Genomic DNA, 11,619 nt, shown 5'->3' on the forward strand with positions numbered 1-11,619 from the left:
ATAAATAACGTCCGAACGCGACCGCTGACCGCCTTGCTTATTCAACGTTTTAAACTCAACTGATTTGAGCGAGTAGTCTGAAGTAAGTTAGCGAGTGGTGTGTTCAGTGCATGCAAACACTTTTATTCGGGGTTGCCAATCCATTTGCGGATCGATAGGACCATGTTCATGCTTAGCCTGAAGTAATGGTGTGCAAAGTTAATTATTATATCAATTCAATTATTAATTCAAGGTAAATTTAAAACTACTTAGCGAGTACGAGGGTGCCATTGGCGTGAAAAACGTTTCAAAAATAAACGAGGCGGTCTCTTCAGCGGTTCGAAAGCGAAAGGCCATGCTACTCCTGCAAACCCGCCTTAGACCCCCGCCGTATACAATAAGCAAAAACCATTAGGTTACAATAGATTAAGTTACAATGAGTAGGTTCAAATTTCGAAAGTTACATTGGGTTTACATTTCAAATTTTTCATATACATGGTTTAAGGACCATTGCATTAATAATACAAGTAATTAATGATCGGTGAGATCTGCGCTCATGTCTCCGACAAAGGGTTATAATCTCTAAGCGCGGCCGAAGGCAGAAGCAAGTGCAACAGGTGGTGGACCTAACAAAGTGCATGTCTTCAATGGCTTGGAAGAAGCTGTTATTGCATTAACTGGATTGAGAATCAGAGCTTCAGGCATAGGGGGAGTTCTGGCTTGTGGTTCAACAATTCAACCAGAAGCTGACATAGATGCGCCCATGGTTACTATGCCCGACAGCTCCGCATACATTTGTGAATCCATTGCCATAGCGCCCGCTTACCCTGCTGCTATAATTGCAAATACATCAGAATCCATAATTTTCCTCAAAATATGTAAAATTAACCAATTTTACAATAAACAAGCACATGATGTGTGTTTTTTTAATTCCTTTCCACTTTGTTTTCCTTTATTCAGCTATCTTCGAAAAACAACTGATAGCTGGCAATGCAGCACATGTCTCCGCAAGGGTGGCAGCATGTGGATCTTTCGTTTTTCGTAGCGTAGAATAAGGGTGTGAGATTAATCGCTATACATAATACAAAGTACGATACTGGTAGCCACGGCTACTAGACCAGTAACTAGACACCAGTTGCCATACATAATAGGCAATGGCTACATTTCCTTATTCGTTCAGAACGTTTGGAAAATTTTTTTTGTTTACTTATACGTTCCTAACAATATGTAACCATTCCCGACAAGCAAAATAAACTTTTTTTTTGGGTTTTGGGTAGGTTGGCCGATTTATATAAAACCACCGCCAGGTTATTTCTCTGCTTTCAAAGTATATATCTTAGTACGTTGTCTTCCAAATGTTGTATTCAATCGTCGCTCCACTGGTACACGATGGTAATACCGCTAAGGGCCAGAACCACGTGCAAAAGTTTCTGCTTATGTATCAAACGTCTTATTACTTTCAATTATTAATCAATTATAACAAATTAAAGTGTACTGTGATTTAATGGTCCACAAGTAACCAGGTTATTCCTCCAATTGTTAGGTATGTCAATGTATTAAAGATTAAAATTTAAATGGCTGGGAACAAAGTCCTCATGTCGCCAAGTTATTCCTCCAATTTGGTAATTTATTGTATTTTAATGGCAGGGAGCTATGTCCTCACATCGCCAGGTTATTCCTCCAATTTGATAATTTTATAATTATTCGTCAAATTATTTTAGGTTGTGTGTAAAAAATTTTCTGTTGCGTTATGTGGAACAGTTACAGTGCATGTTACTTTTTTATTTCGCAGTTACTTTGTTCTTACGATCGTACCGTATCAACGGTACGCTTTAACATTTTCATTTAGTTTTTACATCAACTCTTTTTCTATAAACGTCTATTACTCATGTAATTATTATATTATTTGTAGTATTATCTTCTCTTGTTTTTAAAACTTTTAATTTTGTATTTAATGAACCGACTTCATTTTTATGTAAATTAATCAGATATTTGCTTTAACAAAAAACTCGAAACCCAGGGCCAGAAAGCTACACCTGCTGTGTATGCCGGAGACGACTACACCACAACTCCACCTCAGTCAAGTGTAATGCTTGCGAGGGGTGGAGTCACCTTAGAGTCTGCTCAGGACTACGGACACATCGACAGTGGACCACGTCGTATGTGGCCCCCTGTTGCTCAAACAGAGCAGCCTCCACGGCTAACTTCAGTCCACCCGAGCAGCCTCACACAGTCACCACAGCACAACAACATAATAACACCACAGACCATACCACAGCCCCGACAGACCACATAACACACGCAACCGCACCACTACCCACACGCCGCCGCCAACAACTCCTGGTTCCCCCTACAATCTGCACGGTATGTCAGACCAGGATATTCCGTAATGTGACATCAGTCAAGTGCAACACCTGCCTTGGTGCCACTTTAGGGCATGCTCAGGTCTGCGTACCACGCGAGATTGGACTGGGAACTTCGAGGGCCCGTGTTGCGCTGCTCGGTCGCAGACCTCAACTGCGACGCCTCCCGCCACCAACACAGGGCGGCAACCATCACAGCAGCGCACACAGCCAACGGCGGTAAGAACACACACATCCCTTACACCCCACATCACGACACGTCTCCCGAACCACATGAAGCTCCTTCAATTTAACTGCAACGGGCTACACAGTAAGATTGAGGAGATATCCGTCTTCATGTGTCGGCATGGTATTGTTGCACAGCAATTCAACCTTGTTGAATTATGCCGAGTAAAACGTGCACCGTCGAGATCGCGAGCGAGATAATGGTGGTGGCTTAGCGTTCATCACGCACCACACCGTGCAGTATCGTCTTATCGAAGCAGACATCGACCGCAGGGATACCACCCTAGAATGTCAGGGCATTGCTATCCGGTCAGGCGATGTTGAGCTCGAAATATTTAACATATACATACCCATATAATCATATGGTTTCCGTAAAGTGCACAGTACAACAACACCATTTAACGCCATAAACACTCAGATAACTCGTGGCCTTAACCGAAACCGTCCCTGTGAGAGAACGATTCTAGTAGCGTTGGACTTGTCAAAGGCGTTTGACACCGTCTGCCATTCCACGCACTAGAAGATATAGAGGCCTCCTCTCCCACAGAGGCTCAAACGGTGGTCGGCAAATTATCTGAGTGGTCGACACTCGTCGGTAATGTTTAGAGACAAAACGAGTAAATTCAGAAAAATAAAACAGGGGGTTCCATAGGGTGGTGTCCTTTCCTCGCTACTGTTTAACTTTTACATTTCAAAGCTCCCTCAACCACCAGAGGGAGTCTCGATTGTCTCTTACGCCGACGATTGCTCGATCATGGCGACTGGGAATGGAATTGATGACCCGTGTTCGAAAGTAAACGGGTATCTCTCCGAACTTTCTCGCTTCTTCACTGCAAAGTGTCTAGCCCTCTCCCCTACGAAATCCTCTGCGACCCTGTTCACAACCTGGACGAAGAGGTCAGGCTACCGCTGGGAATTCACGTCGTTGACACACCAATTCCGACGGTGAATAACCCCAAAATACTCGGAGTAACATTCGACAGCCTGCTCTCCTTCTCTGCGCACGCAACCGCTATTGCCAATAAAGTACAGAGCCGCAACAAGGTCCTTAAGTCGCTAGCCGGCAGTACTTGGGGCAAAGACAAAGAAACGATGCTGGCAACATACAAGGCAATAGGCCGGCCGGTTTTAAACTACGCAGCGCCAGTGTGGTCACCGGGGACTAGTAGGACGCAGTGGACGAAGCCACAGACTGTACAGAATACCGCATTCAGGACAGTGACAGGATGCCTCCTGATGTCGCCCGAACACTATCTCCACGGCGAGGCGCAAGTGCTCCCCGTAAAGGAGCACAACATAATGCTCTGCAAGCAGTTCCTGATCGGGAGCCACAGAAGTGGCCACCCAAACAGACAGCTGTATGCAGAGGAGCCCTCTCCTAGGCACGTCAGGAGGCATCTATATGAACTGACGGACGAAGTCCAGGTTCATCAAGCAACCTCTGGACCCGTCAGCTTACCGACTGGCCCTGAACGGCATTCACAGGGAGTCAGTCTCGAGTTATGTAGACTCTAGACCTGTGAATGCCGTTCTAGGCATACCGCCCCCGGACATAGATGAGACGGAGCTTCATCTGCCTCGGGAGACACGGAACGACAATAGCCCAACTTCGCTCCGGCTACTGCAGCAGGTTAAACTCCTACCTGTGTAGATTGAATGAGGATGTGCCAAATGAGTGTCCGGCATGCGGAGAGACCCCTCATGACTCGAAACATCTCTTCGCATGCCCGGAAAACCCTACAACCCTAACGGCCTTGTCCCTAAGGACCAACCCTGCAGAAGCTGCACGCTTCCTAGGGCTGCCGTTAACGGAACTTGACGACAACGACTGAGATACCAACCGTCCTGGGCGGGGTTGTTGTAGCCGCTACAACAACAACAGGAGCCATTTTGAACTGGCAAAATAAACTTAAAGTTTTTTTTTAAGTTTACAATTGTAAACATTAAGCTTACAAAACGTTGATTTTTTGTTTATTAAACGCTTGAAAGTAAGCGTAATATAATCGAAATGGAACGTTGGTTATAAGCGTATAAATATAAACTTATGACAAAAGTTCAAAGTAAAGCTTTTTATAAGCGTATAAATATAAACTTATAACAAGGGTTCAAAAGTCAGCTTTTTATAAGCGTATAAATATAAACTTATAATATCTATAGTACTAGAGGTACCCCGGTGTGCTTCTCTACACCAAATATTGAAAAATGAATGAAAAATCCTAGAATTTTTCTACCATTATTATTTTTTTTTTACTATATTGCAGCCATGTTACTATGTTTTCGATTTTTATAAGCTTTTATTTAACTTGGTCATCCCGCGCAAATCGTGGAAATTTCCAATCGATTTTAAACTAACTTCCCGACAAGTTAGAGACTTGAAATTTTCAGCATAGTTCCAATCACGATGACAATGCAATTTAAAATATAAATGAATTCCCTATATGGTCCAGGGGTCTTGATTCAAAGTCGGTCAAAAATTAGTAAAATTTATGGCTAACAGAGCGTAATTTGCCAAAGAACGTAAAACCAGAGCAAAGCTAATTATGGCAAATTCTAGATATTAACCTAGTCTAGATATGAACCTCGTTGTAGGCATCATATCAAGGAGATACAATTAGAAGACTCGAGAAGTTTCCCCGCCAGAAGAACTTTAAAATTGCGCCTAAATATATGCTATGCTACAGCGGAAGTGGACGACACGCCATTTCTTTAAATGAAATTAACTGCTGCTATATGTATGTATGCACATATGTATGTTTATACAAAACGTAAGCAAACAACATTTTGCTTGCATAGTCTTCTGTTCTCTTTCATTGCAAGTTGAATTATTTTAATATCTATTGCAAAATTTTGTACATAAAATAAAATAAAACTATTTAATATACAACGCTTTTATAAATGGACTAAAAATTAGAAAATAAAGTAATGTAAAAAAAATATTTTTTTAAAAATAAGCTTTTATTTAACATGTTTAATCAAAGGAATAAAATAAAGTAGTGAAACAAAAATTTTTTAGCAAGAAAATTTTGTCAAAACTGCACTAAAATGAATAAAATAAAATAAGTTAAGGTCTCGTTAAAGTTACTATTCAAACTCTTATGAAAATTACAACAATTTGTACTAATTTACTTCGTTTTTAAAAAAGCTTGCCGGCGAATTCAGCGTACATGCATAATTGGTTAGGTATGTATGTATTTATATGTATGTATGCAGATATTTAAATGCCGGTTTGCTATTCGCGCGACAAGCTTTTTTAAAAACGAAGTAAATTAGTACAAATTGTTAGTAATTTTCATTAGAGTTTGAATAACTCCTTTCACTAAATGGCTTTTAGTAACTTTAACGAGACCTTAACTTATTTTATTTTATTCATTTTACATTACATTACATTACATTACTTTATTTAAGTATCTGCTGTTGTACCATATACGTGGTTCATGTGACAGACATAAACTGTCATATATCATGAACCGCTGCACCGAATTCGGGCACACTTCACATAACCCATCTGCATGTTAGTCCGAATATACTGTTTAAATTTGGTAGAATTCGTGCACTTATTTTTTTATTTAAGATGGGAGGTGCCACGCCCCCTTTTCCGATACCGCATAAATTTCTCCATGAGCATGGAGTTAGTTCATATGTCTCTATACCAATTCCCAGTAATCTGCCACAAATATTTCAAGAGATTTAATTTAATTTAATTTATTGTGAATTTTACGCCAATCGGCATTTTACAATTTGTTAAAAATACATAATTAAAGAAAGGAAACACATAAGACACAAATTACCAAAGTCTGATTTTTTCAATAGTGACGGAATTACTAAATAATTAAATATACATTATTGCAAGACAAGTTTTTTGATGTCGGCAAGAAATGAAGAGTTCGAGGCTCCGAAGAAGTTGATGTTCGACGAGTAGTTGTTAACGTTAACCAGGCGATTGATTCTATTTTTTGGGCTGGAGAAGACGTAGTTTTTAGTAGATTTTTCCACGGCTAGAAGCCTCCTCGTTCTTAGTTCTGCCCTTGATCAAATGAAACCAGTCTCAGCTAGAATTTCCGGGGAATCAATTATACCATTAACAACTTTAAAGAAGAAGGTCAGGTCTTGTCTTCTTTTCATCAGATTGGAGACATTGAATCGGCTGTAGATATTATCAACAGTCATAGTGCTTTCGGCATGTGTGAAGTAAAGCATAAATTTACAAAATTTACTTGTATTCTTTCTATGCTGTTAATTTGTTGCTGCGTGTAGGGGGACCATATCACCGACCCGTATTCTAAGATTGGTCTAACAAACGCGGAGAAAAGACGAATAAGTGTGATAAGAGTTATACCAGATGAAAATTTTTGTTAGTATGGGTGGTACCACGCCCCCTTTACCGAATTCGGGGAAACTTAACACAAACCATCTGCATAATAGCCCGACTATGCCGTATAAATTTGGTTGAAATCTTGCACTTATTTTTTATATATACCTTTTCCAATACCGCCCATTTTTCTGCATGTGTATGGAATTATTTGATATACCTCTATACCAATTTCCAGTACTCTACCACAAATATTTCAAGAGATATACAATATAAAAATTTTAGTTAGTATGGGAGGTGCCACACCCCCTTTTACGAAATCGGGCAAACTTCACACAAACCATCTGCATAATAGCCCGACTATGCCGTATAAATTTGGTTGAAATCTTGCACTTATTTTTTATATATAAGATGGGAGGTGCCACGCCCTCTATTCCAATACCGCCCATTTTTCTGCACGTGTATGGAATTATTTGATATACCTCTATACCTATTTCCAGTACTCTACCACAAATATTTCAAGAGATATACAATATAAAAATTTTAGTTAGTATGGGAGGTGCCACACCCCCTTTTACGAAATCGGGCAAACTTCACACAAACCATCTGCATAATAGCCCGACTATGCCGTATAAATTTGGTTGAAATCTTGCACTTATTTTTTATATATAAGATGGGAGGTGCCACGCCCTCTATTCCAATACCGCCCATTTTTCTGCACGTGTATGGAATTATTTGATATACCTCTATACCTATTTCCAGTACTCTACCACAAATATTTCAAGAGATATACAATATAAAAATTTTAGTTAGTATGGGAGGTGCCACACCCCCTTTTACGAAATCGGGCAAACTTCACACAAACCATCTGCATAATAGCCCGACTATGCCGTATAAATTTGGTTGAAATCTTGCACTTATTTTTTATATATAAGATGGGAGGTGCCACGCCCTCTATTCCAATACCGCCCATTTTTCTGCACGTGTATGGAATTATTTGATATACCTCTATACCTATTTCCAGTACTCTACCACAAATATTTCAAGAGATATACAATATAAAAATTTTAGTTAGTATGGGAGGTGCCACACCCCCTTTTACATAAACCATCTGCATGATAGCCTGAATATGCCGTATAAATTTGGTTGAATTCGGTAAAGCCGTTCTCAAGTTATAAGCTCACACCAAAAACGTGTACTTATTTTTATACATAAGATACATATGCCACACCCCCTTTTCCAAATTTGGGCAAACTCCACATAAAATATCTGCATGATGGCCCGAATATGCTATATAAATTTGGTTGAATTCGGTGAAGCCGTTCTCAAGTTATAAGCTAACTCACTAATTTTTATATATAAAATAGAGGCGCCACGCCCCCTTTTCCGAAATCAAGCAAACTTCGCATAAACAATCTGCATAATAGATCGAATATGCCAGATAAATTTGATTGAATTCGGTGAAGCCGTTCTCAAGTTATATGGTCACACCAAAAACGTTCACTTATTTTTATATTTTAGTTAGTATGGGTTGCACTTATTTTTATATATAAGATTAAAAAAAGTTGTCTATAAGCGTATGAATATAAACTTATTAAAAATTTTCAAAAGAAAGCTTTTTATAAGCACACTAATATAAACCTTTTATAACTGTTCAAAAAAAGCTTTTTATAAACGTTTTTATAATCCTTTATTTAAACGATATTTCATTAATAACTCACACACATATTGTTTAACATCTACCCGCCTTTATTGTAGAACCCTTTATATAACATATGTATTGAGTAACATCGAAATATTCTCTAACAAATGTGATATAGAAACTAAAACAAATGCTAACTCATCTACAGTCGCGAAAATATAAATAGGGAAGAAACATTTTAGCATTATTTGGCCATTTCCCGTTCCTTTATTTAATGTTTATTATTTTTTATGAAAGTGTAGTTCGTTATCTATCAAAAACCATGTAAGTCAAAATTTAAAACTTTGTACAAAAATTAGGAAAATTCGACAAGGCTCCATCAAAATTTTGAGCTTTTTAGTTATATTCTCAGTATTCTGTTTGCACCCCATTCTATTTTAGTATAATAAAGTGTTACGTTGAAGTAGCTAGGACATACCATTGTTTTTTAGCAATTTTTGTTTGTGGAAGGCGTTGCTCATTTTCTCCATACGAAAAAATTGTCCAACATACATTGTATGTACCAAAATGCATCAACAAATAATTGCCAAAAATCAACGGTAAGTCCTACACTGAGGGAATAATGTTTAAAAATTTTCGATTTTTTTTTGGGTTTTGGGTTGACTTGACTGAGGAAAATCGGCTTTTATATGTTTATCGTCCTTATGCGAGTAGGGTTGCAATTGTATTTAACAACCAGAAAAAAAAATGCGATATACTAATAAAATGAGAGTGGTGGACGGTATGAGTGCCGCCAATAAACCAATATAACTAGAATTAGAATTTAGCTTAGATTTTTTGCAAAAATTCCGCTAGTTGAGTGATTCTGTGTTTATCAAAATTGTGAAATATTTCAGTGAAGTTAGTACAATTCTGGAGGACCCAGAATTCCTCCCTGGCTTCATTGAGCAGACTGCAGTCAAGGGTTTGATGAAGATAGTCATCATTTGACCACATCTACAAATATCGTTATTGATGGCCTTAATCTTGTTTAAGTAAGCGGTATCATAAGTGTATCCAGCGAGAATTCTGTTAAGCGTCTTGATTTGCCGTACAGTCAATCTACATTTATTAAACCATGGTTTTTTCAACCCTATCAAATTTACATGTAAATAAGTACCCGGTTTGAGTCTCGTGAACTCACTAAATTCTTGCTGCCAGTCATATTCAATTTTGTTACGTATACTTCTTAACGCCTCTTCCACAGTCAGTTTAACCTCTAATATAATCTCACATCAAATAGCTTCTTTCGCCAACCCGTCCGCTCTCTCATTCCCTGGTATCCCTTTGTGACTGGGAGTCCATATCAGTCCATATCATACCTCATCAAACCTACCTTCCTGAATAACTTTGTGTATGTCACTCACACAGTAGTTAGATGTTCTTTTTTTGGCTAGAAGTAGACATGCAATAAGGCTGTCTGTATAGATGACAACCCTATTATATTTACATACCATCTGCAGCAAGCTGGAGTGCTTTTTTATAGCAAATAATTCGGTAAAACTAGAGGACGTTCTAAAATTAATTCTAAAGGTGTGATCTGTGTTACAAGAGTAGTTAAATATCCCACACACAGTGGCATTCGTACCTACTCATGCGTTAGTGAAAAATATTTTGAAGTTCCTGGTTACATGTTCATGTAGCAGTTTTGCATATGTAACTCGGATGACCTCAGCCGGTGTATCGGCTTTCTTTCCTTCTAAGGATTTCGTCATAATCACCAGATTTGAGTTTGGGACCAGGTGATCAACCACTTCTAGGGAGTCAAATATGTATCTAAATTCCTCGAAGGTTCTGCTATAACTAGATCTAACATTAGGAAAATTTCACAAAAGGTCTAGAATAGTTTCACCAGTGGAAATAGTGTTAATTAGTTCCTTGGCTGTTAGCCACTTAGCTCTGTAGGCCGGTGGGAGTTCTTTTGCTAGGACATAAATCACTGGTACTGGAGTGGCAGGAGTAACACCAAGGCATCTCCTAAGAAAGTTGTTGATTGTTTTCGCACAATCCGGCGTTGAGGTTCTACAATATTCTATCTTTGACCTGACAACTGCCTTATAATAGTTAAGTGCGACTTTCGGATGTAAGCCTGCTTTGATAGACGTCAGACATTTGAACAAATAGAATTTTTCTTGGAATTTTGGATAGTCTGTGTTCATTAACTGAGAGTGAGGCGCTTATGACCCTTCCCAGTAATTTGAGTGCTTTTACTCCTCAATCCTCTGGTTTTGAAAGTGAATGTCTACAGTATTGCGATTCATTTTATTTAGGTACAGAGCCATGGTTTTCCTAACATTAAAATACAGGTTAAGTTCATCGCATAGCTCAGCAAAGTGGGTGATTTTGTTTTGAAGGTTAATTTTAGCGTCATCAAAGCATAATTGGGTACTATAGTCCTCAATAGTATGAAAATTTTTGGTATAAATATTAAAAAGACATGGTGAGATGCAGCTTCCTTGTGGAATGCCATTCCTAACTTCTATTTCTTCTCTCCCTAAGCGGAGCTTTCTTAGACCTAGAAAGTTCGCTATCCACTCTTTATAAGTGTCTTCCACACCTACATCCTCCAACAAGGTGATAAGCGTGTTCACATGTACACAATTGTAAGCGTTGCTGATGTCCGTGGAACAAAGTATAACCTTGTATCCTCTGCTTTTAAGAACAGCAGTTTGATGAAGTAAGTAATTAATGCAAACTGAAGCAGAACGCTTTTCCCCATGATAAAAACCTTAGAAGGTAAAACCCACAGTATACAGCATAATAAAAATATTTATAAGGTACAATCGCTGAGAGCCAGCTTTGGGAATTTTGACGTTTGCTAGCATTTTTGAAAATTTCTCTCGACGTCATTTCATTTGTTTGTTTTTATTTTCACTCAAACCAAAGAAATGTATTTCTGTCGAAACATTAAAATTTGAATGTACATTCATAGACATGATTAAATAGTGAAAGGTTTTGTAAGAAAAACTTTCTCTCGCTCTAATTTTATCAATGACACTCCCACCCTACTCCAAAAGCCAAAAACAGTGATATTTCTTTTCCAAATTTCTTTCAAGGTTCTA

Source organism: Rhagoletis zephyria, unplaced genomic scaffold, assembly GCF_001687245.7.
Source record: "Rhagoletis zephyria isolate East Lansing unplaced genomic scaffold, Rhagoletis_zephyria_1.1 Rzeph_scaffold_01183, whole genome shotgun sequence".
NCBI lineage: Eukaryota > Metazoa > Arthropoda > Insecta > Diptera > Tephritidae > Rhagoletis > Rhagoletis zephyria.